Source organism: Passer domesticus, chromosome 7, assembly GCF_036417665.1.
Source record: "Passer domesticus isolate bPasDom1 chromosome 7, bPasDom1.hap1, whole genome shotgun sequence".
NCBI lineage: Eukaryota > Metazoa > Chordata > Aves > Passeriformes > Passeridae > Passer > Passer domesticus.
This window is the reverse complement of record NC_087480.1, coordinates 40751199-40779184: the sequence shown is the minus strand read 5'-3', so window position 1 is coordinate 40779184 and position 27986 is coordinate 40751199. Positions and strand designations below refer to the sequence as shown.

The 27986-nt window shown below is 37.1% G+C and overlaps 1 long non-coding RNA gene across 11 annotated transcripts; it reads right to left on the bottom strand.

Moving 5' to 3' along the window:
- Window positions 1-202: 202 nt before the first annotated feature.
- LOC135304951 (uncharacterized) lies at window positions 203-27960 on the bottom strand. Of its 11 annotated transcripts, XR_010366199.1 has the most exons (7): window positions 27351-27960; window positions 26686-26798; window positions 8794-10180; window positions 7542-7679; window positions 4712-4755; window positions 3653-3737; window positions 203-472 (listed from the first exon to the last, which is right to left on the bottom strand). It is a non-coding gene; the product is annotated as an uncharacterized LOC135304951 (long non-coding RNA). The 11 variants fall into 11 exon arrangements; XR_010366196.1 differs by lacking the exon at window positions 203-472 and having other exon boundaries at window positions 662-3737; XR_010366194.1 differs by lacking the exon at window positions 203-472 and having other exon boundaries at window positions 662-4755; window positions 8794-8958; window positions 10112-10180.
- Between the last annotated feature and the right edge of the window lie 26 nt (window positions 27961-27986).

Here is a 27986-nt window from a genome sequence, read left to right as displayed (position 1 = left end):
CTATTAGGTCTTGTATTTCCCGGTAAAGGCAATAGCACTATAATACCCAGCTATTGCTATTTTCTAGCCTCTAACAGATGGAAAATGAGCAATTCACAACCTAGACTTAGGTAGCATTTGAAGGTTTTTCTACATTCATGCATAAAAAAGAGAATACCCATGGCTTACTTGCCTTTTTTATGGTAGATTTCTCAGTCTTCCTTTGTTTAATCTGATTGTATTTGAATTTTATTTCTATCCTATTTTTATACTCACTGCTCTTTCATTCATTTTCTTTGATTTTCTCCATGCTGTAATTTCACTGTACAGTTCTATAATATTTTGACTTCTCTCTTTATACACCTGAATCCAATGGCTACTTGAGCCTGACATTACCAGTTGATGAACATCTTCTCTTTCCTGTATTCCAACCTTATCTTTCTTAGAAGATGGTTGTTTCTATTTTTTTCTTGATGCTTGGGACTCAGAGATGCTAAAAATGAAGAGTCTGCTTTAGTTAATTAGTTCATCATCACAACCAGGCAAATATGCTTTCATATAAATGTAACTACACTGCCCCCATTAATTTTAAATTTGCAGAGTGACACATCTTCCACAGAAGATGCTCTTCAGACCTGGGTTGTACAAATGTTTATTTATAGAAGGATGTTTTTCTTTGCTTTTCAATGCACATTTACAGTTAAATAAATTTGTCTAATATTCCCTATAATGGAGACTTTCTATCAAACAGAATCAGAAAGGCAGAAGAGGCTCCAGAAGATGCAGCAGCCTCAGGGATTGTTAAGGAGCAGGCTTATCTCTGGCTAAAGCTTCTCTCAGAGGCCGGAGGGGACACTGCCTAACTAGTTAGCAAAGGATTAGAGAAAATGGACAAAGACATGCTGGAATGAGGGATCTGTGAGGGAGAACATGGCTTGTTCCCTAAGCCTTACCAACTTCTGAAGGTGTTGGCAGCAAATGCTTTACACCTGGAGTTGAACAGGCCAGAGGCAGAAGGAACAAGGACCTCACTATTTGTCAGTGGATGCTAAGCTGCATTCACTCTTTGACAGTGGATGCTAAGCCATGCTATTGTTAATCTATTTACAATTCAGAAGTGATTTGAGAAAGCTGCACCAGTCTTTTTCTGATCATTGAAATCTGTGAATATACAGAGCCTATAAATATAGTCAGGGTTCAAGGATATAAAAAATATCCAGTGATGACAAAGGGTATTATTTGGAATGGCAACATGACATTTGGATTGTCTCTGAAAACAGTGTCCTTTGTCAGGACTAAGCTGCCAGACTTGAAAGCACCTAGAGAGGGCTAGGTAACAACATAAAAATCAACCAGGAATTCAAACATTTAGCCCAACTCCCCAGATGGTTCCTGACTTGCTGTCTCTGTTATCCAGGGCTCTGTACAGCTGGAGACTCTTGAGATGTTCATTAACAGAATAAACTGAAGACTCAGGAAAAATACAGATTTGAAAACTTTAAAACTTCCAGGCAGAAGAGCTCACTAGGACAGTGGAGGATGGGGATAGATGTCTTTTGAGGTCACAAAGATAGGAACATAACAGCTCACTGGTTAACAATTCTTCAGGTTCTTCAAATCAATAAAGTACAGGAAATTAATCAAAAGGAGCAACTGCTCTGCTCTAAGTCCTTGAAGCCTGAAAAGTCTCCCCTCTCTCCTGGTTCTTTGTTACTAACAGTAAAAAGGCTAGGATAGCTGCCTGTGACATGGATGTGGAAATGAGAAAGGCTCTGAAGGCAGGAGTAAAGAGATCTCCATTATATTTGCACTGGATAAATATTATGATAGGGCTTTATGCAGAACTTAAGCTTTTAGACAACATAAATCATTAAATGGAGCAATCCAGGGGAGCTTGGAGAACTGATTTGTATCAAGCAGGGTACCAGACATTCTGAATTTCTCTGTCAAAGAACTGGTTTAGAATTTTGATCATAATATATTCAAATTCAAAAACCTTTAGAAGTGAAAAGGCCAAATAAACTTACCATAGCAACAATGTTGAAAAGAGGACTACATAAAATCAAAGAAGTTTGTTAAAAATAAGTTAGGAAAAAATGATCTGTATTAGAGTTTCTGAGTAAGTACCTATCATCTGTCAAAGCCAGTTAGAGGGTCTCCAAAAGACTAGCAGAGCTCTACATGAGAATAAATGATATTATTAAAAAGGAAAAGGAGCTCCTTAAAAACAGGGTGTTCAGATGAGAAAAACAGAAAATAGCAAAACCTCTGGCAGGCTACATGTAAAACTGTAAAAGGCAGACCAAAAGCATTTGAAGGAAAATGTTAGTAATGGTACAAAACTTTATTGTAAAACTTCTTCCAAACACATCAGAAGCAGGAAGCCTGCAGGACAGAAAAAGTGTTTGCTTATGTGGATATTATGAGAGGTTCCTACAGGGAACCCCTTTATACCACAGAAACCTGTGAGAGTTTTTGGAAAGGTATGTGGAAACAGGGAGCTTGGATGATAGAAGATTCCTGTATTTCAGTAACATTTCTCAACAAATATTCACTAAAATTGCTTAAAGAAATTAACCTGCATTGCAGTACAAAGAAAGGATCAGTACTGAGCAATATTGAGTACTGTGCAATACCTTTTCATAAAATTAGGTTCTATATACATAATCACAGTTAAATACAGCTTTTTTTCAAAATTTTTCTTTGCTCTAGCACACTGCTTCTCTGATGTATTATCGTTATACATGTGTTATTGTTTACCTGAAGGAAGAAAATATTTGTATATTTCCTGCAGTGAGCACAGTTAGCCTAACCTAGCTTACTGGTAATAAAGAACACTACATTTTGGTGCAGGTTAATTGATCCACCAGCTGATCTGTCCATCCAGACTCCCACTGCACTGCAGCCTGTTGAGCAGGCTTCAGGTTTTTCACATCCCCGTCCATCCACATCTTCCCTCAGCATGTCCTGGCATTCTCCATGTTCTTTGAGGGCAGCACTGCCTGTCCCCATCTCAGCAATGTCAGTAACAGAGTGCCCAGGCAGCGAGGTCAAATGCAGTTTAGGGAGAGTTCTGCCATTCACACATGATGGCAGTGACTGTTCAAGAACCAGCAACAGACATATTCATCTGTATTATGTCTTACCTTGGTTCTTTCATTTAACAAATATTTATCATAAACCCCAAACTGTTCTTCTCAAGATTTTTTTGCTAAGTCATCCTTTACATTTATTAAAGGTCCAAACAATTTTAAACATTACAAATGTAACAGTTTCAGTAAGAATGTGCAATGAATTGTGTGGCTAATCAGTGATGGCAAGGAATTATCTTTATACATTTTTCAATTGTTCACCTCCTAAGTTGATTACCCTGCTCTGAATGCCAGAATCTGAATATTAGTACATTTTGCTAATGTAAAAGCTATCTAACTTCTGTCTGGTAATGGTCCTTCATGCATGAAGTTCTTTCACAGAAGCATATTCATCTAAAAGAAACTCTTACAGAAGTGGGTAAGACTTTCAGCTTCCAAATAATTGTTCTGTCTGTTTGTCCAAGGTGGTAGTGTTTACGATATGACACAGGATTAGAAACTGCCTTCAAGTCTATAAACATGTACTTGCCAATAAAAACTGTAAACTCTATATCTGGTGTCACTGAAGTTCAGGCTCTTACCCAGTGTAAGTTGGTGTAGCTGCTCTGACTTCAGTGGAGTCATGCTGATTTACACAGCTGAAGACCTGGGCCTTAGCTGTTGGATCTGAGTATTTTAACAAATAAAAAAGAAAATTTAGTCAAGTTAATCTTTTCCTTCAATAATTTATAGCTGCTAGCAATTGTGTTATGCTGGAGACATTATTACTATAATACTGCAGAACAAAAATGCAGTATTATGAATAAAAATTCATAGCTATTACATTTTAAGCTAACTAAAGTAAATATCTATGTATATGGATCCATATGCAGAATCCCATTGGCTTCAGTGGTGCCTAGGAAAGGAGGATGTGGTGTCTAAAAAATTACTAAAACCATACCTTTAATTTTCCTCTCCCACATGACTAAATTCCTGGGTAGATCAGACATCCACACCATTGTACCCCCAGTGCTGAAACTCTGGGGTATCCACAGAAGCACCTTACCTTACACAGTAACACAGGTAAAATTCAGAAGTTTGTTAAATATATTGGGATTTTTAGTGGAAAGTGATAGGTAAGATAAATGCATTTTTGTCTATTTAGATCACAAGTCAGTGAAGCCACAGACCTCCTGGAGGTGCATATTCAAACGTACTGTGTTATCCACTGTCTCATTCCAGGTATACACCTGGCAGCTATTCTAAATACTCCGTTTGGGTCTTACATGGGCTCAGTAAATGTACACCTTTGGAGAAAAGCAGCCTGAGGCTCATGATTAATTAAACACCATTCAGAGTGTACATTTAGTCCTGACATGAGACAAAAAGGTACATACGTGGCACGCAGGCACTTTGCCCAGAGTCTAACATGACTTTGACCAATATGTTCTCAATTCTGTTGTTACTTGATAAATTCAATTCAAATAATTGTATTCGTTCTTTCCATATAAGCTTGACCAAATTTCCTAATCTCTTGTTCCAACCTTCCAGATAGAAACAAAATGAAGATAAAGCAGCATTTGTTCTGCTAGCATCCTTTCTCTCAGCCTGTGTCACAACTGGTTAGAGTGCAATTCTTCCAAACAAGAGTTGTCTCTCACCATGTCTTTGCACTTTGCCTGGTAGACTGGAGCCTCTGCCTGTGCTGCAATGCAAATGAATAATAATTTATGGTGATGTTGGAAAGGTGTTGACAGAAATGGAGCAAACGGCATGAGTGGGGAATAACTGCATTTATCCTAAAAATAACTATTGTCAGTCGAAAAAGCAAACTTAATTTCAGCGTCTAGCCTTTTTTAGCTGAAACCTTAGAAAGAACACGATTTTCAGTGGCAATTTTGCTGGAATGAGGTACTGATTTCAGAGCCAGCTTGAGACAAGAAAAATGCATAGAACAAGTGAAATAAATATCATTGGCATTTTACAATAAAATGGGGGTGCATTTTATAGGTGGCTAGCAGCTTGTAATTACCCTTAATAAAACTAATCCTTTCCCTGTGCTTATTAAAATGTTTCAAGTTTCAGCAGGCCGTGAAAAGGACTCACTACCAATCTCTTAACTTGCATTAAAACCGAGAGATGTCCACTTGAGTCACAGTTCCCAGTGCCAGTCCTGTTTCTCTGCCTGCTATTGGAATTCAAAGCCTCCGAGGGAATTAAAACTAACACATTAGTTCCTAATTAAATCCAAAAGGGCTGGGAAATGTAACCAAATAACTTTATAGTATTTCTTGGGAATATGATCTCAGGAGGATAAGGAAGGAGCAATGGTTTTCAATTAATGATTTTCCCTCTTCTAACACACAGGAAATGTCTGCAATGTTCTTTTGACCCCTTTTAATTTCTTCAAGGGGAGCATTTGACTCTTTAAGCTTCTTCCTACAAATATATTTTTAAAAGTTCCTGCAGGTTTGTAATAATTTAGTAGGATAAAGAAGTACAGTCATTACTATAGCAGTCCTTTTTTCTTCAATTAGTATTTCTAATCACATTAGACATGTTTTCAGTATCCAGAGAGGATGCCTGATCCCTACAGCTATCGTGAACTATTAACTTTAATTGAAATTTACAAGTCTAATGTTGTTACATCTGCTAAAAGCATTAACTGCCATGTTAATTACCAAAATGTTAATGTTGCGTTAAAATATGAATGTTCCCTTTTGACAGTTCATCTGTGGTTTAATTATTTATTTTTGGTAGAATATCTCCTCAAAAAAAGAAGAAGGCATAAAAGCAAAAATGCTGACTGAAATAATGAGACATAGTGGGAAAACTTCATCTAGGAAGAAAACTTAATACTTTAGAATACCAGTTGCTAGCAGAAATTCATTTGCATTCCTTGCTGTGTCAAAAATAAATACATAGCACTTCTGTCATGTCTAAGATGTTATTTATAATTGCAGCACATTCTTCTGCTTTTACTTTATAGGGCTATCTAATGTGCAGGACAAGTTCTTAAATCCCTATAGTCCAGCAGTGTCATTGTGTTGGTGCTACAGTAGAAAATTCCCCCAAAAAAAGATTTCATGAATTCACATCAAAAACTTTATTGGATTTCTGAAGGTTTCCCCATATAACTAATTTAAAAGTAGGTTTACAAAAGGAGATGTCTTGAACTCAGTCCTGAAGTTACTGTACTCCCTATCCCAAGAGTACAAAATGAAAGTGGAAGTCTTTTAAAATCAATTAGTAACAAGCATAGTGCAGTGGCTTGTCTAAAGGAAACAGAAATGGCTGGTTAAAGTCAAGCTGTCTCTTGCTATATTTCATGGTACAATACTCCTCTATCATATTATTCTTAAAGGCATTGCCACTGAACTTAATAAACGAGAAAGTTCTGACAAACCAATGTTAAATATAATTGTTACAGGTTTCTCTCATGTTGAATAATTGTTTTAATATCTGAAGTTAACGGTCTGCCAAATAATTTCTTAATGTGATTGTAGCTAGGTACTGTTAGATTTTATGCCATCCTCTATTTTTTGATTTTGCATGAAGAAACCTTAATTTTGCCTGTAGATCTTCTATGGTACATGTCAGAGGCACATTCCTCACTCTGTACTCTTGAATGCTGGAAGTAGGCAGCTGTTTAGTGGCAAGTGCACAATTGGGTTTGTGGGTGGAGAAAAATATATTTTTAGAGATCAGATGTCCAGTTCACAGATTTAGATGGTTTATTAGGATAACAAAAATTTTTAAATTGCCAAGTAAGACCACTGCAAGTTGTCAGTGGACTTGAACTAGCAGGACAGCATGCATAATGCTTCTTGCTTCACCACAGCCTGACCTCTTCTGATGTCCAGACTTTTTCTCCATTGTATGGTGGAATTAGTTCCAATCATAAAACAGAAGTTTTCATATAACATATTTAGAGCTCTTCTCAGAAGTGGGTATTGTACCATGGTAGTGGAATTCTAGATGAAAAGTTGCATTCAGTTGTCTTTTCAAGTTAACATTGTAGGAGAATGCTGCAATAAATGCTCATTTGTTTTCCACAGAGTTTGGAGAATTTGCCTCCAAGTCCATTTTGCCGGGCCTTTAATAAAGAAGAGCCATTGAATGAACTGGTCTGAAGCAGAGAAAAGCTCTGCAGTCTCCCAGATGTTCAGAGCCCAGATTGGTCAGAGTTTATAGAATATATCCGCATACAACCCCACCTTCCCTCCCAAAAATCCCCAAACAAACAAACAAACCCACTAACCCACATGTTCAAGCTCAAATGGCTGGTTATGTTCTACGAGCCCTATTGCAGGCATGCTCAGCAGCACTAGTGGTAAGATTTACTCTGGTGTGCTCTGATCCTGAGGCTTTTTAAAGTACTATTTCAAACAGAAAAGATTTCCATTTAAAAATAATAGTGGTTATTATTTTGAAGAATGTAGCAAGTTGCTAAAAAAATGTTTTCTAATAGTCTGCCAGAAGGCAACCTACCTCCTGGGCTTTGTTTGCTTGTACAGATTTCATTGCCTGCAGCAATACTTCTTTAAGTCAAGTTTACAGAAACTTGTCTCTCTTGGGGAGATGAATATCTTTCAAAGCTCATTATTTATTTGGAAATATTCAAGCACTCTAGAGAAGACAAGGAAATAATTCAAATTATTCATTTGCAATTAATCTGATACTAACTTTAGTGCTGCAGTGCTCTAGCTTACATAACTTCTTGCAAAGATCTGTATTACCACCAGTCTTTGTGCATGGAATTCACCTTTCATTCAGTGTCACAGTTCTTACAGTATGGGGAAATTACTTAACTCCTTTTCTAAGCCAAAAAAAGAAACACATTTTTTATCTGGTGGCTTGTGGCTGCTTGTTTGACTGCCATTGTAAAGCAGAGTGTGAAGGATAATCCTGTACAGCCACTGAGACACACAGACAAGCCAGAAGCTTCCCTATTCATTTATGGAATTGTCAGAACTCCTTTTATTTTGTGAAATGGAAATAAATAAATTAACCCTGCTGTACCATGCCCACTGAGTAGCTCCAGCAAAAATGTTGCCTTTTCTCAGTCATTCAGATTAACGTGATGCCAGATCTTATTCAAAGATGTAGCATTAAGGAAACAGAGTTCCTCCATTCAACAGGTTTTGATTTGCCACACAAAAAAAAAAAACAAACCTACAATTGTGTTTAAGATCAATGTCTGCCTTATAATTTGCATATCTTCCTTTATAACTTGCATATCTTCCTTCTCTGCCTATGTTTTAAGCTTTTTTTTTCCTCTGTAGCACATATACTATTAAACTTCAAAATATTTCTGTCATTCCCTTCACCATGCTTTTGGTGAAGGATGCTTTAACAGCTGGCAATCACCCTGGCATGTCATCCACTGAGAAACTCCTGTTGGACTCTAAAACAGTGCAGTCTTATTATTAATAGTTAATCAAAAGGCCAATGAAAGGGTATTATTTTATGTTATCTTTCAAGAGGTGTTCACAACAGTTTTTATCAGACAAAGCATCAGCAGGCAAACTGCTCAGTTTGTGCACAACTTTTTGAAAAGAGTGACAGCTTCAGCAGTAAGCCTTTTTTTGACCTTTCTTGCAGACATATATACCTTCTTGAATGAACATGAGAAAAACACTGCATTGTTAAGATGACAGCAGAGTTCTGGAGCTTTGCTACAGAACCACTGCTGTTATAAATCTAGATTTACTATAAAGACAGCAATATTGACTTCACATACCTGATCTCCTCCATAGAGTTCTCCAATGTGTGAGTATGGAATATCATACCTAGCATCAAGGAGCTGATTTATAGAGGACTACGATATTCACATATTTTAATTTGGGCACATGATTTATGCACCTTCCAGAACATTCCATGTCTCAGGTTCATTATACATATGCATCTGTGGGTGTATATATATAAAGTATTATATGTACAATAGAAATTAACAAATCAGAAGTAAATAGATTAAAAGTGTTGTTTCAGGCCAAGGAATACTGAAAACAAGACCTTAAATTTCAAAAGTGAAATCCTGGTTCATTAAAGCTGAGGGAAATTTTCATTTATCTCTCTGTGACCTGAATTTTCCTTTAAAAACTTACTTTCCACCTAACATCATACTTTCTGTTCTAATTATTTATTCTTCTGCAATTACCCCCTATAAGTAATATTATAGTAGTAGAACAAAAACCTGATAACTTGATGTTTAGCAGACATCTTCCATCAGTCATTTTTAGATCTGAAGCTTATGCAATTGAATTGTAATTTTGAAAAACACAGCCTCTGCTTAATGAGGCAGTGCTTTAATGTTTAGAAGACTAGTCTTTTAGATTATTTTAAAAATTGTTGTTCTACACCTCTCATCTAAAATATTGAAAGCTTTCTCTCATCTCCCCATCTACCCTAAGCTTTAGAGACTCTCAAGGCTATGTATGGGAGTATATACCACACCTTTTTGTGTGGTCTCACTAAGGAACATTGTTAATCACTCTCCTACAAGCATCTTACACCCAGTGTACTAAAACATACTCTTGGTTTGCTCAAAGCTTCTTAGGAGATACTTCAAGGATACATAATCCATACATACAGTCAATTCACAACCTTGAAAATGGGGCACAGCAGGATTTAATGAATAATAACTATTTTACTACCTGCAAACTGAACCTGTCACTTAGAGTGTTCCTATTATTTACTTACAGCAGATTTAATGTAGCATAATGCTCTTACATCTGCAGTGTTTTAGGTAAACCTACACATACAAACTTAATAGAAGTCAAATACTTATTTTAAAATATGCATACAAAATAGGAGCATATATATTATTACTAAATATGAAATATCTAGAAATGTACTACTTATTGGTCTGTAAACTTCATCCCATCAATGATCCAACACACTCAAGATCTATTCCTAGTGCTTTTGTTTGTTTTACTTAACCAATCTCCCCCATCTCAGGTTTATTCTTTTAATTCTACCCTATGCAAGGAAAATGGAAATCTGGTAGGGTTTCCTTTGTAAGTGAAAATAGAATAATAGTTTTGTTCCAGGTACTCCACAAAGTACTGCTTTGTCTGGCATGACATGATGGCTGAAATTGAATTTGGAGGCTTCATGGACTGCTCTCCCTAAAAAAAATACAAGAAAATATCTATGAATGAAAACTTTGTTCCATACTATCCAATTTACAGGAAGTCAGAGCAAGCCAACAATGATTTTCCTGCTCCTGTTGTCACTCACTTTTCACCTTTTCCTAATGAAATAGTCATTTCAATTACACATAAGCTGGTGAATAAAATCTATACAGGTACACTGACTATCCCCTGCTGTCCACTGATGTTCAAAGCAAGCTGTTGTTAACTGCTTAGTCCATCTGATTTCATAAAGGTTGCCAATAACATATTCAAAAAATATTAGACCAACAAATGTAATTATTGTAGCCTATTAAAGTACTAAAATATTAGTTTAGATCTACGGATCAATCCTTAATTAAGCAAACACCAAAGAACAGAAACCCAGAGGAATCAAACAGGGTACATTAATTTTCACAGAAAAAGACTTTCCTCTTGTCAATATTTCCCACAAGTGAGAACAAGTCATAAGTTAAAGAAAAAAAAGTTGCACAGAAAATGCCCAGTCTCCCAGTAATACTTTCTGCTAAACTTAAGCTCAGTAGGTAATTCAATAGCAACATGAAAAAGGTGGAGGAACCATCCTGATGGTTCAGCTTCTAGGTCTTCTGCAAGACTAGAATGAAAGGAAGACACGATTTTGGACCGAAAATCTGATCATCCTAAGTAAATCCTAATTGCCAGCATAAAGGACTCTGTACTGAGCCTTTAATAATGTAACATGGTTTTGAAGAAGCGTGGGATCCAGAAATATTTGTTTGTTCCCTCTAATGCTCTTCTACTTTTCATACAGATTTGCTATTACTGAAATAAAGTGAAACAGGACAAGTTTCTTCCTTTTGGAATGCTGCTTCCAAAATCCCACTCCAATGCTCCTGAACTATTGCCACAGACTTAATAAATTCCAGAGACCACTGGGAGCAAGTTTTGGAAACAGATGAACCACTTTCTGAGAACTGCAACCTTTGTTTCAAAAACATTCAGTACAAGCTGACTTGCAGGAGGCCTGAAGTTAGAGCCTCCTTCTCTCTTTTCCAGACACAGCCCAAAGAGAGAAAACTTGGAGAGAAAGGTTGGTGTAATGATCAGGATACAAATAAACAAAACACACAGGAAACATTGGTATGCATCTGCAGAGATACAAGAATAAAAAATTAGCATTCATTCAAAGCTGCTCTGCCTTCTGACAGGTAATAATGATTGTTAATGGGACTGACATTTCCACTGTACAATCAAAACATATTCTTCAAAACCTATTGCATAATTAACATTACTTACACACAATTCACATCAAATAACATCAAATTAGAAAGACTTATGGGGCTAGTGAATAGCATCCTGAAAACCATCTTGTCCAGGTGGTGACTGAGCCCTGCTAACACTCACAGGGCTCTGCCGGGTTCTTCTCTCAGCCAGGCAAGTCCTCTGTGTTCTGCCACTGCAAAGAGGAAAAGGCTGCACACATCAACACAGGACTCACAGGGATGCTTTTCCTTCCTGCACATTGTCCTGACAAGGCCAGTGATTGATCAGCCACACAGGAGACGCTCCTGCACTGTAATCCACATGAAATAGCAGAGAGGCAGGAGCAAAGTTCCTATCTTTACCCATCTGATTAATGGTTTGGTGTTGCCCAAGATTTGGTAAGACTATAAAGGAGTTCAGATTCTTAATGTCTTTATATCTTTATTAAATCAGATACTTGATGCAAATGTTTTTTTTTTTCTCTCAATAAGCTTCTCACTCATTTTCTAGAACAGAGACTGATCAATGCACAGATGTTTCCAGAAACACTGCACCTACTACATGTGTCAGCTGTGTCCTCTTGCTCAGCCAGAGTGGAGTTAACCCTGTGGCCTCTGCTGAACTAGAGACACGATGGTCTGCAACAACTTCCCAAAGAACAGTCAGGGGAAAAGCCTAATTACTTTGAATGTGATGTTTAGTCACTATGTGAACATCATTTTGAGCTGTAGTGCCCAAAACACAAACTCAGGAGGTGCCTTCCCAACCTAGAGTTTGTATGGTTGGGATGAACCTTGCAGACAACAACCCAATCATTTCCTATTCTTGTCTTAGAAGAAACTTGACATATTTTGGGGCCTTGCAGTGGGAGAAGGAGGGGGAAAGGAGGCTGCTATCAAGTAGTTGTTAAAAACATGCTAAATAAAAAGTCTGGATAAAAAAAAGAACCTTCTTATACAGTCTTTGATGTTGCCGAACATTGATTGTGAATTGAACAAGAAAAAAATAAAACAAGCTGAAAATGTGCTGTCAGGACTTTTATAACACCAAGCTTTTTTATGATTTTTTAATGCTCCAATGACAGATATATGAAAATTAGTGCAAAATGCAGAGAAGAAAGAAAATAAAACCTCAGTGTAGAAATTGCACAGACAAAGAAGAAAGTATAATTTCCTAGCACTGACAACAGCATGAGCATGGAGTAACTTTCAGGAGAATTATTTTTGCAAAACACCAGTATGTTTCACATGCTTTGGTTTCTAATATGTCATTGTTAAATCAAAGAGTATTTTTTTCCCCAGGCATGTAGAAGACTTAAGAAATACGAAACAAATTGTAACACTACCACTAAGGCTTTAAAAAAGAAAATAAAGTTACTTGTTTATATTATTCATCTAGATCATGCCAACAGATAAAATGGCCTACAGATTTCCATGACACTACATGAGCATGCACAAAATATGGTAATTAAATCTTGCATCAAAGTTTATGTAACGTGTAATTGTACCTGGCATTTCAGTTTATCACTTTCTGAGGATCTGTGCAGGTGGTACACAAGTCATATCTTCCTACTGAATCTGAGCAGGACTAAATTCCACTCCCTTTAGTCTTTGTTTCCACTTCTCATTTTGCATATCAGACACTAAACTCAAGTTAAATTTTAGGAAAATTGCATAGTTATGCTTTCTTAGAGCTTATCTCCAAAATGGTTTTCCAGTCTATCTATAATGGAATAATCCATGTGTGGATCACTCAAGAATAAAGGAAATTAATTAGGATTCCTAAATAGGAAGATATTCAGGATTTTGTTATTTAAAATATTGCATTTACATCACAGAAATAGATCTAAACACATGTTTTTATTTGGACTTCAACAATTAACCTTCCCAAAAAGAAATATCCCATGCATCTGACCTCAAGCTGCCACTGGAAAAAAGCCTGCAAGTAGGTTGTAAGCAGGTTACCAAACTCCACCTTCTGGATATTGGGAATGGGAGGTATGAGTAGCTAGAGTACATAACAAGTATATTTCTCAAACATTCCTAAAATTAGAAGTAGTTATATAAATTATAGAAAAGAAATTCTCAATAGGATAGAAACTGAGAACAGTTGAAAGAGGTTCGTGCTACCATGAAGAGGAACATTTTTCTACTACTGGTTCCTGAGTTTCAAACTGTCAAGGAAAAAAAAATACCAAAATCTGTGGCCCAAGTTTACCTTCCTCAAAAAGAAATTTTAAGAGATTTTGATTTTTAGTGCCTGTGAAATCCAGCTTTGCATACCTGTCAGCACTCCAGGCTACCTGAAAAACTTGGTGTAAGAGCCCATCCATACCAGTCACTACACATCAGAACTGGGTATTTCCAAAGTGGTTGAAGAGGCTAAAATGTAGTCTAAGCCCAGAATGAAGCTAGCACAGTAACACCTTCGTTTTTCCCACTTTCATTTTTCCACACTTTCATTTGCATTGTCTTGTATTTGCATTTTTAACAGGAAAAAAACTCTAAGGAGAAAATCCTCCACAATATATTTGTTGGCTGCCAAAACAATGATTCTTAAAATTCTGTAATGAAAAGGATATAAATTCCAGAAGCAGTTTCTTGTAGCAGCTGTCATAGGTTTCAGTGTGGTAGAAACAAGCTTGGAAGTACTTAAGATCCACCTTTTGATTACATGCTGTATGTTTCTCTTCCATGGCATTTCTCTTGCTTTGGGAAGCCTGGATGGATGGTCCAGTGGAAGTCTGTGATGGATCTCCCTGCCCAGGAGAGTCCCCTGCAGTAAAGGTTGGTGCTTTCCCCCAGATCCCCACAAGTCTTTGTGATCAACAGCGCTGTCCACACTCTTCACCACGACCTTGGTGAGCAATCATCATTCTCTTGTCCTGTTCTGGTCTTTGGGAAGGGAGCTTTATACCACCCTGGCTCCACATCCTTCCTTCCAGGAATCATTTTCCAAAACAGAGGCAGCTCCTTATGGATTCCCAGCAGAAAGGAAACATGTGGGCTGGAACATAGCACAGAGAGACTCGAGGATTTCAGCAAGCTGGGTCAGCACTGGACTCAGCAAAGGGCTGAAGGCAGGCTCATGGAGCCAGTGCCTGCAAGGGCACTGGAAAGATGAGTGGTTAATGACGTGTGGAGGCAGCCTGCCCAGGGCACCGCGCTGTGACAGGCGACAGAGGACCTGCTCTGTGCTCTAGGCTCCATCTGCCTCACAGCCACCAAGCACTTTGCCTCACCTCCTCTCCTCCCCTCCTGAATCTGGCCTGCTCATTATAAGGGTGGGGTTTTTCTGGCAGGGAATGGTTTTTTTTTACAGGTGAAATCCTTGATGTGCTGCAGTCAGCAGTAAATCTCCAAGCTCTGGGCATTCCAAGTTTTAATTTTATGCAATCATTAACCTTTTAGCATGGTGAGGGCCCTACTTCAGTTTCTAGGTGCAAACAAATTATAGCTATAAAGGATCTGCTAAATCAAAATTTTAAAGCAAAGCAATGGAATCTTCCATAGGTAAGAGGGTGTGTTTCTTTATCCATATATTTGCTTAAATTCCAGTTACCGTAGAGATAAAAGCAATTCTTTAATCATAAAAAGTACATGAAAAATAGTTATAACATTTTTCCCTTATCCCCTGACTAGGCACACATCAGACAGACCAACAGCATTTATTAGAAGCCAGACAATGTGAGGTATTTGGAAGAGGGAGGAGAGAGGTCAGGAAAAAGGAAGAAAGAAAAGCAGATCACAAGTTTGGACAACATTTGAATAGTCTGGAATTACTTTGAATTTTCTACTCTGAGCTGTTGAGATATGACAAATTTGGGTTTTGTTTTAAACTGGCATAGTCTGCTGTTACTGAGAATGCTTTTAATATTTCAACTCAAAGGTATCCTTTAGGGTGACATATTGCAAACATGCTTTCTGTTTTGTTTTCAATTTTGCTTTGTTGTTGGAGTTGCAATGTAAATATGCACCATATTTTCCTCTGCATATTCCTCATTATATTAATTTTAAAGTCTTTTCTATGCAGTGTCTTCTTCCCAGCACCAGAGCATACAGGAATATATTGTCTCTGAGTTTGACAATGAAAATATTCTTACTGGTTTAACTATACAAGGGTAGAAATTGTGATGGCAGCAAGAGCATCTGAAATTCATTAGCAAACATCTGAGATGACTTCCTGAGTGGGCCACAATGAAGTGTGGAATGAGCAAATGATCTGCAGGGGTGGCAGAGGGGAAGAATTCCCATGTATGATAAAAGCAAAGAAAAAAATGCACGTTTGTTAATACAAATCTTTTCTTCACCCTGATTCTGGTTTCTTCCATGCAAGTCTCTTTCCCCCTTAACATGAGAATTAGGAAATCCAGGATTCCTTTAACAACCTGTTGCTCCATTTCACTCAGCTATCAATTTTAACAAGTTCAGTACCATGGTATGTGCTTCCAGGAAAGCTGCTTCCTTATTTTTCTTTAATTTACTCTCAATTCATGCACTCAGCACTAACCTGTACCATCCTATTCAAAATCCAAAGATGAATTCAGGATTCACAGTGGCTACCAGAAGCAAAAAAACCAGAAAAGTGCTCTGTAAGAAAGGAAACTGGTATTATGTTATGGTTTTATGCCATGTTTTTTCTATATCATGCTCTTTGGACTGCAGCAGTCTTCAATATTTGTTATGTTACCATAGCAACTGCAAGTACTTGCTGTGGCCAACTGTGCCAGGGTCTGTACAGAACAGAAATGGTCCTCGTTGTTCATTCAAAAAAGTTTTAAGAGAGGTGCACAGAGATGCTTGGGAGAAAAAATACAGATTTTGATACACAGGATAGTATATGATATCACTATAAGAGCAGCTCCAAAACTGGCCTATTTATTGTAGACATTACAATGAAGGAGAAGTTTAATGAAGGATGGGGCCTAATGCTGAAAAATTCTGTGTTATGCCTGTTAAAATTTATCAACAGTTGAGAGTTTCTACAATTCTGCAAAACTTTGTATCACTATGACCAAAAAAAATCAAATAATTATTCTACCACACATTCTATAATTTGTACATTAGACATTACATTGACTTTAGGTGTTGAAATGAGGTGTTATTTTTGTACTAGAGCACTTGTCATTGCTTTCCTGAATTTAAATTTGAGTATAAAATATCTGTCATTAAATTTTTAAACATGCTTAGGTTATTAAATTTCAAAACAAAGCAAGAACTGAATTAACTGCTAAAAAAACCCAAAGAACCCAAGCATTAATTCAACCTGTCAGTTCAGAATTGTCAAATGCATCACTCTAAGCAGCCTTTTTTTTTTGCCATTTTCCTGTTTGTCTTTAATACCTTCTTTGAATAATGTTCAACTATATTTTTTGATTTATTTTATTTTCTAGGAGAGACAAACTCATCTTTTATCTTGAATTTATGGATGCAAATCAAACAAATCTCATTGCTTAGGCATGGCATAGACAGAGAGGGGTTTTCAGCATCCCACTGCTAAATTCAGGAAATAACAATGTGTTGCATGTCTCAGGCTGAAATATTATTAATGTATTTGTTTCTGTATTTCCTGCTCCAATTCTACTGCTATACAGAGAGTAATCAAACTTCAAATTTTCTGAAGGTTGTATTACAATAACCACTTTAATTTCCTGTGAAAATCAAATCTATTTTTAGTATCTGAGATCTTGAAGGTAAATGAGACTTGCACTGGAGATCTGTTTTCCAACAAATTTCTCAAGATTATCACATTTCTAAAGAAGCTCTTTTAATTTTTTGGGTGAAGGTTAGGGAAGCTAATCACCCCCTGCTAGCAGGCAGTTAATTTTTATTTACAAAATCATTGGTTACACACAGAATGTGGTGGGATTTTATGTTGTTGAGTTGGATGAAGCTTTTTTCCAAATATAACATTTTGAGAACTAAAGTACAAAGTTTTATCTAGATTCTGACTGTTGTCATGTTTGAGCAACTGTTCAGATGTGCCAGTCAGGCTTGTGGAGGAAAACTGGCCCCGTTCTCCCACAGTTGTCATGTATCTGTCACACTGACACCAGCTAGAAAAATCAAATTGGAGCCATTCTGTTCGGGCTGTGAACAAACATCCTTTGCAGCAGTGTCATTTGCATCAGAACGGCTGCTATTGTTTGCAAATGTCAATATTCATTTGAAATGGAGTGAGAAAGGCAAAGCAGTCTTTTGTTGAAAGTTATCCCAGTCATGAGTGCAGTGAGGAAAAGGCAGACTGAGGCACAAAGATCAGATGGGATTTAGATCCTTCAAGGGCTTCCATGTACCTTCCACCAAGACATTGAGGGTAGATACAGCTCTCACCAACTGCCTGACACTCTCAAAACACTAGCTAGCTAAAAGGCATTAACAGACATCTACAAGGAAGAATTACAGTCCAGGAAAATTTCTATAGTCATGGATTTAATTTTTAAAGAGGAAAGTACAGCTAAAAGTCTTTCCAATGCTGGTCCTTTCAAAAACTCATCGTTCCAATCTAAGTGTTTAGAGAACGGACAATTCTGTAAGCTATTCATTCTTCCAGCACTTAAGGAAGAGTTTTTTTTCTCCTGATAAGAAAAATGACATATTTTTAAAACTTGAATAGATAACTTGACACACAGGAACAAGATAAAAAGTAATTCTCTCAAACCAGAGAATACACTGAATCATTTAAGAACTCTGCAGCAAAACTTGCTTCTTGGCAAACTGTTTAGGCATATTTCTATGACAGTGATTCGTCTGTATTATTTCCACTGGCATTCCAAGATATGAATGGTAGATTTCTAGCATTTTTTAGTGCCTGGTTGTTGTGCTTCTTTATCACAATGTAGACACACTAAGAAGTGTGAAATACTTGCTTGTATTATTTCCCTTCAATTTCTTAAATTCAAACAGCTTTTCACTACAAGATATTCTAATGATATGTTCTCACACCTATTTTTTATTGTCTCATGTATTCTAAACATTATTCTACCCATTCTGTTTAAAGTCCTACGCTGCAGCAAAACACCCAGGTTCCCTAACACATGACTCTGAATAACAGAGACGTGTATTATTTATATGCAAAATCTGGCTGTATTTGACAAATAGAAATTGCTTTCATGATCTCATTTGAAACTGAGAACTACCTGAAGATTGAACAATGGCAGAACTTGAAAGTTATGGAAGTAGGCAGCATGTGGTGTTAGGGAAAAATGAAGTTAGGTGGATTTAAAGATTTGAGTCATGAACAAAACAAGGATGAAAAAACATTTAACAGCACATTGAGCAGACATAAACATGACAGAACTGAAAAGGATATTGGCACAATTGAATATTTTAATTATATGTGCTAGTTGTGTGAATAGATAGAAAAAGAGAAATCTCAATTAGTTATGGAAAACACTACAAGATTCTACTATCACCTAAATCTGTAGATCACTAAGAAATTATGATAAAATAATTACTGCATAAGTGACAAAGTTTAATTTTGTTCACAGTTATTAAAAAGAAGGAAAAGAACAACATGATGCAAACACTAAGGGGTTTAGTCATGTTACACACGGAGTAAAATCAGAATAACCATAAGATATGTCAGAAGAGCTAAAGCTGTGGTTTGCATGGAAGAAAATGGATGTGAAGATGAAAGCGTGAGAAGATGAGAGATCTGCATGTCATCTCCACAGCAGCAATTGTAAAAAGACAGATTCCCTGGTTTATGAAGAGAGTTTAGACAGCACAAAATCAAGGAGTCCAGAGAGGAAAAGATTTAAAGGAAAGACACCTGCCACTTTCAGAAGGATAATACCACCAGTTGTGGGATTTTGCTTGGATGAAGTAAAGACTTTGGCAAAGGTTTTTTCAATTATGGTTAAGGCATAAAGCATACTGGAGGAGGACTAGAATGAAATAAATGTGTTGTTCTTGTCTTTTCTAAAAAGAATGCTTCTGGGTATCTTTCTGTACAAAAAACTAATCATTCTCACTGTCTCTCAGGTTCCCTAATCCCACAGTATTATATTGGAGGTTTGAAAATCCAAGACTAATTTTTATTCAATCATATGATTTTGGAGTTCATTTATGATGAAAACCAACGTCTGACTCTGAACTTGGCATTATTTCCAATGGGATCTGTGCATAGATGTGACAAAGTATACCCCAAGACTTTTACTGCAGATTTTCATTTCTAATACCATTCAAGTGCTCATTTGCAGGTCTAGACCTATAATGCTTAGTTAGCTTGAACAGCTGTGCTTTTATGGCTGGAGTAGGTTTGAATGAAAGTTTAAAAGCTTGTGTATACTTATTGTATATGTCCAATTAATCTTCACTCTGCAAAATTGAGGTTTTCCCTTCTTTTTTTGCTACATCGCAGTTCTTATGCTTGCTTTGGACTGCAATCCTGGCTCACACTTCAAGTTAACAAGGCTGTGGTACTGCCTAATAATCCCTAACATGTTTAAACAGATGTTTATAGCTGCTGGTGTACCTAAGCTCTTGTTTTAATTCGTGAGGTTGCTTGTTAAACCTGAGTATGACAGAAGGTTTCTGGCGATAAAGTGGGATTTTTGCTATATTTGATGGATGATATATGAATGCCAACACCTGAAGCATCTCAAACTCTTCAAAATAAATGACAAGTACAGAGATATGATGTTTAAATCTCATCGCAACACAGCAGAATAATTTTATCTCAAACTGGGAGAAAACATCTAAAAGGAACATAATCTGACCAAGATTGCCACTATGTAACAAGATAGTTTGTGATAAATTTTGAAAGAGGCATATTTAAAAATCCTGTTCTGGATTTATAAAATCCATATGAACTGGCTTATTCCAAAGGGGCCAACAGAAGAGTTTTGTAACTCCTCATTTAATTCATCAGATTGCTCTGCAGATGGCAGTAAAATTTATTTTCTATTTAAAGAGTGTCTCGCCTCATCATAATCAAGGAAATATACTTTCCAACTTAACCAAAAACTTGGCAAAGACAAAGTTCTGCACTGGCACCAAGTAATCCCATACAAAAAGCCTGTCTCCCATCTTACTTGTTTTGCTGTGCCAGAAATATTTTTAAAAGACCACAAAGTAGACCTTTCATATTCTACTGTGAAATATTCACACTCACTTTAAACACACACATGCTCTCAAGATCCCAAAAACTGCCTCAGCCTGGCCTGTACCACATGAAATAGGTGTTTCCCTTCCCCACAAACTGGTCTGTGAAAAGCCAGAGGATCTCCAGGCTGTCAGGACTGGGGCAGAGAAGCAGAGCTGGATAATTGCCTGCTCACACCTTGGGGTGTGAATGGGAAATGTCCTGAGAGGAAACGAAGGTCTTCCAGAGCAAACCCACACAATTTTCCCATACAGCTGTTGAGTCATTTTTTCATGAAGAAGAGAAAGAAAAGGGCTTTCCCAGGAGACTGGAAATCAGAGCTATCACTATAGGTGTCAGAGAATCCAAGGCAAATGATGGGAAGATAAAAGGGGAGGAAACTACAGTTAGCTCCAAGATGAGCACAGAGCCACTAGGACAAAGCATCCCATTTCCAACAGCAAGTGACAGTGAACAGCAAACCTGAAACATTTCCATGGAGCACTGGGGCAGCAATAGGCTGAAGACAGGACAAAATCTGCATAAATGGCTTTATCAGAAAGGTAAGTTCTATATCTTACTGCACCTCCACACTAACACTTGACTGCCTTTTCCTGGAAGTTCCTCTGGAGAAAATGGCCACAAGGATTATGCAGGAGATACCTCAGGATTTATCAGGCTTGGAGAATTTGCTTCGTAGCTGTGTTATCAGTGCCAAGTGGTTTGAGAAAGTGTACTTTTCCTTACTTGCACTTACAAGCTATTCCTGTGACAGTGAATCCAGGACATTCATCATTCAAATATTTGAGTAAAGCTGCAACTCTACTCAGGACTTGTCATCACTTGGAGGGAGCTACCACCACTCTTATTTGTGCAGCTCTCACTTTGCAAAACATTTTCACAGTAAAAGTTTGTGACAACTTCACTTTTTGAGATTGAAAATTAGGTAATAAGCTAAGAATCAAAATGTTGGAAGACTCTGAAGCATTTCTGGTGACTCTCCAACAAAATACTTAACTGTGTTAATTCATCTGCTCAGCAGTTCAGCTACATATTTTCCTAACCAGGTGGTTCTTGGCTTTAAATGGATAAAAACTTCTTTATTAAATAATAGAAAGGATCTCAGAAGTAATTTTTCAAGTCATTATAAAAATACAGCTATAGATAAGATAAATAATTCTTCACCTCCAAAATTGTTTCAAAGACATATTTACAACTGCAACATATACAGCAAGAAAATCTTCATAATATAAAGTTTTCTAGCTCCAAACCTGCTGCTTGGAGTGAAACTCAAGATAGAATCAAGGCAGATCTCTGGGGAGGTAATAATAGGAGTACATATTGAACTGCTGGGAGCATGAACGTGCATAGCTCAGTGAGAGCAAATGACAGTGGCCTATTGTGTGCAGTTGAAATGGGTGTATACATTTGTTTTTTCCTCATAAAAAATGGAATTCACAAAAAAAACCCAACTAAATATTTACAGCCCTTTATTTAAGTAGGTTTCATCTTGAACTTAAGCATTGAATGTATTTAGAGTTGAGGAATCTTGTCAGGTTTCATTACTGCAATATGGTAGCTTCTCCTATATTAATGGCAGGGGGATATTTACAAACAGAACATAAAAGTACATGTTAAATTACATTTACTAAGTTTTATCATGTAAGAGGAGGGAAGGAAGGAAGCTGAGGTTAACACCACATATCATAAGCTACTTTGAAATTTAATCACTAAATAATTTTATAATATACAAAATGTTTACTTGACTTGAATGCCAAGTAATTATTTGCCAATACCTGGCAATTATTGGCACGGCTTCTCTTACTCAGTTGCTAAACAAAATGCAAAATGATAACCCTTAAGGAAAAACCAGGATTACAGATGAAACTACTCTTTTGTTAAAAGTCTGTATAATTTTAATTCTACTTGGTTTAAAACAACTTGAGAGATTTAGATGCTTATGCCTGAGGCAGCAAAGAATCACAAACCTTGCTGTAAGGGTACTGCTGTAAATCACCAGCCAGGCTTCAGTGGGACTGTTTATCATCAAATATACATGAAAGACCAGGACCCCTACTTGACTAGACATGACAATTTAACTTTGCCTGTTCCACTGCAGTGACATGATCATAAACATATTATCAAGTTCTACAGTGTGATCAACAACAGATGTAAAATTAAGAGTTGACAAGTTTTAGCAGGTAGCTGAGCCTTATTTATTTTCTGCCTAATTTTAATTTCCAAAAATCTTCCAGGCAGGTCTTTTTTAAAGAGTTCAGAAACCACTCCTATTTTTCTCTTCCATTCTTGCAGTTAGTACCAGTGTTCTGAAAAGATAGGACTTAGTTGTGGTTTCTTTCAGGACAATTTGCCTTTCCTTTTTTGTTTGCTTTTTTTAATTATTTTGTACAGAATATAAATCTAGGAAACAGATTACCTATATTTTTGTTCATAACCAACAATTTTTGTTCCTTGCTGTGGATCTGAATCTGAAATCTGAAATCTGAAATCTGAAAGCGAACGGGGTGCTGGGTTGCATCAACAAGGGCATCACCAGCAGAGATAAAGAAGGCATGATCCCACTCTGCTCTGTGCTTGCCAGGCCACAGCTGGGATGCTGTGTTCAGCTTTGCTCCCCACTATAAAGAAAGATGGGGATAGGCTGGGCAGGGTCCAGAGAAGGGCAACAAAGATGATCCAAGGACTAAGAAGCCTCCCATAAGGAAAGGCTGAGATGCCTGTGTTTATTCAACCTTGAGGAAACAAAGAGAGATCTTGTGTGACCATGTTCCAGTTTTTAAAGGACTACAAGACTTGACTACAAAAAGTTGAGGTTCCCTTTTTACAAGGAGTCACATGGAAAAGAGAAGGGATAATAGGTACAAATTACTCCTGGGTCAATTCCAATTGGACACAAGAGGAATATTTTTCACAACAAGAGCAATCAGCCATTGGAATAATCTTCCCAGGGAAGTGGTGGATTCCCCAACAAAGATTTTGGCTGGGTTATCTTGTCTTGGTTTTTGCCAAAAATGTCTGGACCAGGTCCCTTCCAATTGGTTCTATGATAATAAATTAACAATAAGCCATGGCAGGGAAATTACCTGTTATTTGAGAGTTAACTCCCTTGGCTTTGTAAAGTGTAACGTACCAATGAATGCGTCCTTTCCCTTTGGGTGCAATTATATTTGCATTTCCTGGAGTTGCTGGTATAGCTTCTCTTTGGTGAAAAGTTTCTCTATCTTCCATAGATTACACTCATTTTTCTGGAACTGTATACTGTGATTGGCAAGTGCTGACGTGAGGATTTACTTGTGCTATGTCAGGTTCAATGCCCAGTGCTGAACTTGATATGGCTTAACCATGAGAGCATTATATTGAAACATGAACACCAACCAACCTTCTAAACCAAGCTTTAGTCCAAAGACTAAGCATCATTCATTCTAAACAGCAAAAACTTAGAAACAGACCTTTCTGATCACTAATTCTTCTCTTGGGAGTTCAGTTAAACCAATGCTAATAGGGTAGAAGCAATGGTGGTACAGCAATCACATCCATGAGATTTAGTGAAGGTCTTAAATCTACTCAATAGCACTGTAAACAGTCTTTTTTTTCCAGTCTAAAAAAAAAAATTAAAAAGCCAAATCAGAAGACAGTCATCTGCAGTATGGTGAAAATAAAGGAAAACACCAAGGAGAAGGCTTACTGCCAAATGTTGAGAGCATTTCACCAAAAACATTATTAAGACCTAAAACACAACAGAAAAGTAAAAGATGAACAACTACATGTCTGGATCATTTAAGTTAAAGTGAATGTTTACCTTAACAGATATCATAAACATCTACTGTGGTTGTTGAGGAATTTGATGTAATTACATTGCCTCTCAGTTAGTTTGTTTTTATTAACTGGGATTCTTCATGTAAATATTCCCTGTCTTTGAAATTTCTATTTGCAACCTTGTATGAATTCCCCTGGTACATTTAAAGAAGTAAGTTTTAAACTTGAAAATATCTTCTGTGCACTACAGTTAACTGAGTATTTGTTGAGTTGGGCCATAAGTAGAGTTTAATGAATGTTTATGCCATTTAAATTTAAAATTTTCAGGAGTTTGAAAACAAAACTCAAATTTTTTTATAAGGAAAAATAATTACTATTGTGTTATAAAATACAGGTAGTTAAGTACTAAAGCAGATCAAAAGGTTATGAAATCAACTGTTATAAAAAGGTAGTGATAACTACAGGCAACTAGGAGAGAATATTGGAATGAAAAGGTGATAATCCAGTTTAAAAAGCCTGGAACAAAAACTGAGAATTGCAATTAATGAATAAAACAGAACTGAGGGAAAGGGGGAAGGGATAGCCATAAAAATCCCATAAAATGAGTTTGTCATTTCCTCTAGTGAGTGATGGGGACTCAGACAAAAAATGTTAGGTTTGATCTGTTTTGCTATACTTTTTCTTCTGAAAAACAAAAACAGAAATCCTGCTGACAGATTCAGGGCACACTTTGCAGCACTTAAAAGTGGTGATTGCTCTACTAATATTCCTTCCCATTTTGTTCTATTCAGCTATGACTTCTATGACCTCTGTCTACACCTTCCAAGAAAGGATTCCAGGACATCTAACACAGAAAAGCAGTCCTAACCAAACCTTTTATATACAGTTATTAAATAGCAGAACCACTATAACTACCTCAAGATTACTTTTTCTTGTTTTTATATATTGTTAAGCTGTATCAGTTCACTCCTTCTTACTTCTTTTTCCTAAATTAACCATCCCTATCTGTCACTGCTTTGTTACTTGCTTCACTCACTTCTAAAATCTGGCATGATACCTCAAAATAATAAGAGTATTGCTGGCAGCTTTCCACTGTGGACTACTGATGTCAAAGTGAATGATTGAGGTATTTCACTTCTTATATCCTAAATTAAATATTTTGGGCTCCTTCTTTAATTTGGAAGATTTGATACAAGGGAAGTCTACCAATATCTTCACGATACTTTTCTTTCTCTAACCAGAGGCCTGAAAGTCCCTTCACCCCCATGCCCCAAAATAGAAATCTTGTCTTCATTTCTATGAAACTATTTTGAAAAAATATCTTTAATTTTTCCACCTTTATTTGCCAGATGTTGACTGCTTCAAAACATTTGGTGTTACTTTAATGACAAATTTGTCTCAGTTCACATTTTCCCCAAAAGACAGAACTCAGATATGCCCATATTTGGTGTTACCAAATTGAATGAAACATAGATGAAAATAAAGTTACTATTTTATCCTTATTATATTTAGCTTTTCCCAGTTGTTAGTAGTTATGGAGAAGGTTATACTGATCCCAGGCCTCATGATCTACCATGACTTTTTCTTTGTAATTCTCAAGCAAATGGAGCAAAAAGAAAGAGCACATGGTGTAGCTCATCTGCACATCAGGAGGTCTGGAAGCTGAGTCAGGTTTGTGCAGAGATATCTCTCAAGAAGCTTGCATGGAACAGGAAATAAAGGTGACAGAACACTGCTGTCCATGGCACGACAAACAGCATTAGTGAACAGCAACATTTCCAGCACAGTGCCCTAACAAGGCATAATCTGTTTACAGCAGCAACTCAAAAACACTCAGAGCATGGTTATACTTTATAAAACCCATTCAGTCCCAAATAATACAATAGGATATACAATATTTAATATTTCATTTCAATTAATTATATTAGTATTTTCCTGCTGCATACAATTATGAACTTCAGTGACCTTAGTGCAGATACCTTAGAATTCCATATATTCTGTGATAACAGGCCTCATGCACTAACATATATCATGTGTCAAAGCTGGTACGATTCATTCTTTTAGTCTTTAGTATTATAGAAATACTCTTCTTACCTATACTACAACATCTTGCAACAAAATGAAGAATTTAGGGGTTTTCCCCCCACCCAAAGTGAGCAAAAAAAATACGGAAATAAAACAACAGTCTGCAATGGTTGCATTTTCAAGTCTGTGTTTGTCTTGCTTAAGAGATGGTTCTCCAAGATGCTCCTTACGCATACCTGCATGTTTGAAGAAACTTACACTGTGGCTTAGTGTACAATATATAGGAGGTACATTTTCAGCATTAAGTGTATTTTCTCTAGAAATTTCAGTCAATAGCTTGATGCGTTTTTTTTAATTTAAAATAATACCTTCTCCACAAAAGCAGATAAATGTGTCAGATTCATAGTATGAGGGTCTTCTCCAAGAAGTTTTCCTTCTGCTAAACTATCTTAAGTGTTTCTTCTGCCTCAGCTGGATGTGTCTGGGAAAAGAAAAAAAATGGCATAAGAACCAAAAAAAATTTAATTTGTTGGGCTTTAGTGTTGTGCCAAAAAAAAAAAAAAAAAAAAAAAAAAAAATCCAGTTCATCATATACAAACATGTTCAGAATTTGATCCATTGTCTTACCATCTATTTCCTCTGGCACTTCCATAAGACAAAGCCTGACTAAAAGTTTCAGATTAAGTTTATGTGACAGGCATGATCTTTGTGATGTTACAACATGATCCAAAAGAATAAAGTAAAATCTAAGGTTTTGGAGTTCTCCCCATTGTGCCTGTTTGGACTATTTGTGTTCTGCTGTCCCAGACACTATCTTTTGCTTACTGAGATTTCTCTCTCTCCTCTGATTCCTTAGACATTTCATAGCTGCTGGTTAGATGCTATTACCATGTGACATGTTCAACCTTTAAAACAAGTAATTTACTGTGAAAGTTGAAAACTGTTAGAATGATGAATTTGAATGTGTATCACAGAGTTCTTCAGGCCTAAAAACACTGTCAAACCCGAAAACAAAAAAGTATAATAAAATTACCCTTCTTTTCAAAGACTGGATGGTAGGTTTCTTCCTGGCTCTTTGCTTAGTCGTGTGCACCCTGCCGATAGAGGCAATTTGCAAAACAGCAATTGCAGCTTCCAACCGACAGCCCCAGTTGAAATTAGCAGCAAATGAGCACTATGCTGCTACCTGCCATTCCCACTCACCTTGCTGTGGGAAGAAATGTCACATCAGCTAAAGCAGGGGCCAAAGGACAGGCAGAGAAGAGGAGGAGCTTACACTGACCGGCAAGGTTCCCAAAATCCCAGACCACAGAAGCGGCACCAAAGCAACAAACACTGCTGTTGCAAGGGAGCCTGAGGAACTCCTTTTGACACTAGAGAACACGGAATGAAAGAAAAAATGGTGATTAAACGCCTCGTTGGACAGTTCCAACCCCCTACTGCAAAGTGACACCAGGAACCCAGGCTGCTGAGTTCTGTTTCCCAAGGAAACGGGCTGGCCTTGATGTGCAGGGGCCTGTGGCCCTGAGTGGCTGGCCGCCTCCTGAAATTCCACACGGAGCAGGATGCCTTCCAGACACAACCTGCCACTACCAACAACACAGGCTGTTTTGAAGTCCCAATCACCCCTGCAAACTGACACCAGGAACCTGGGCTGCTGAGTTTTCTT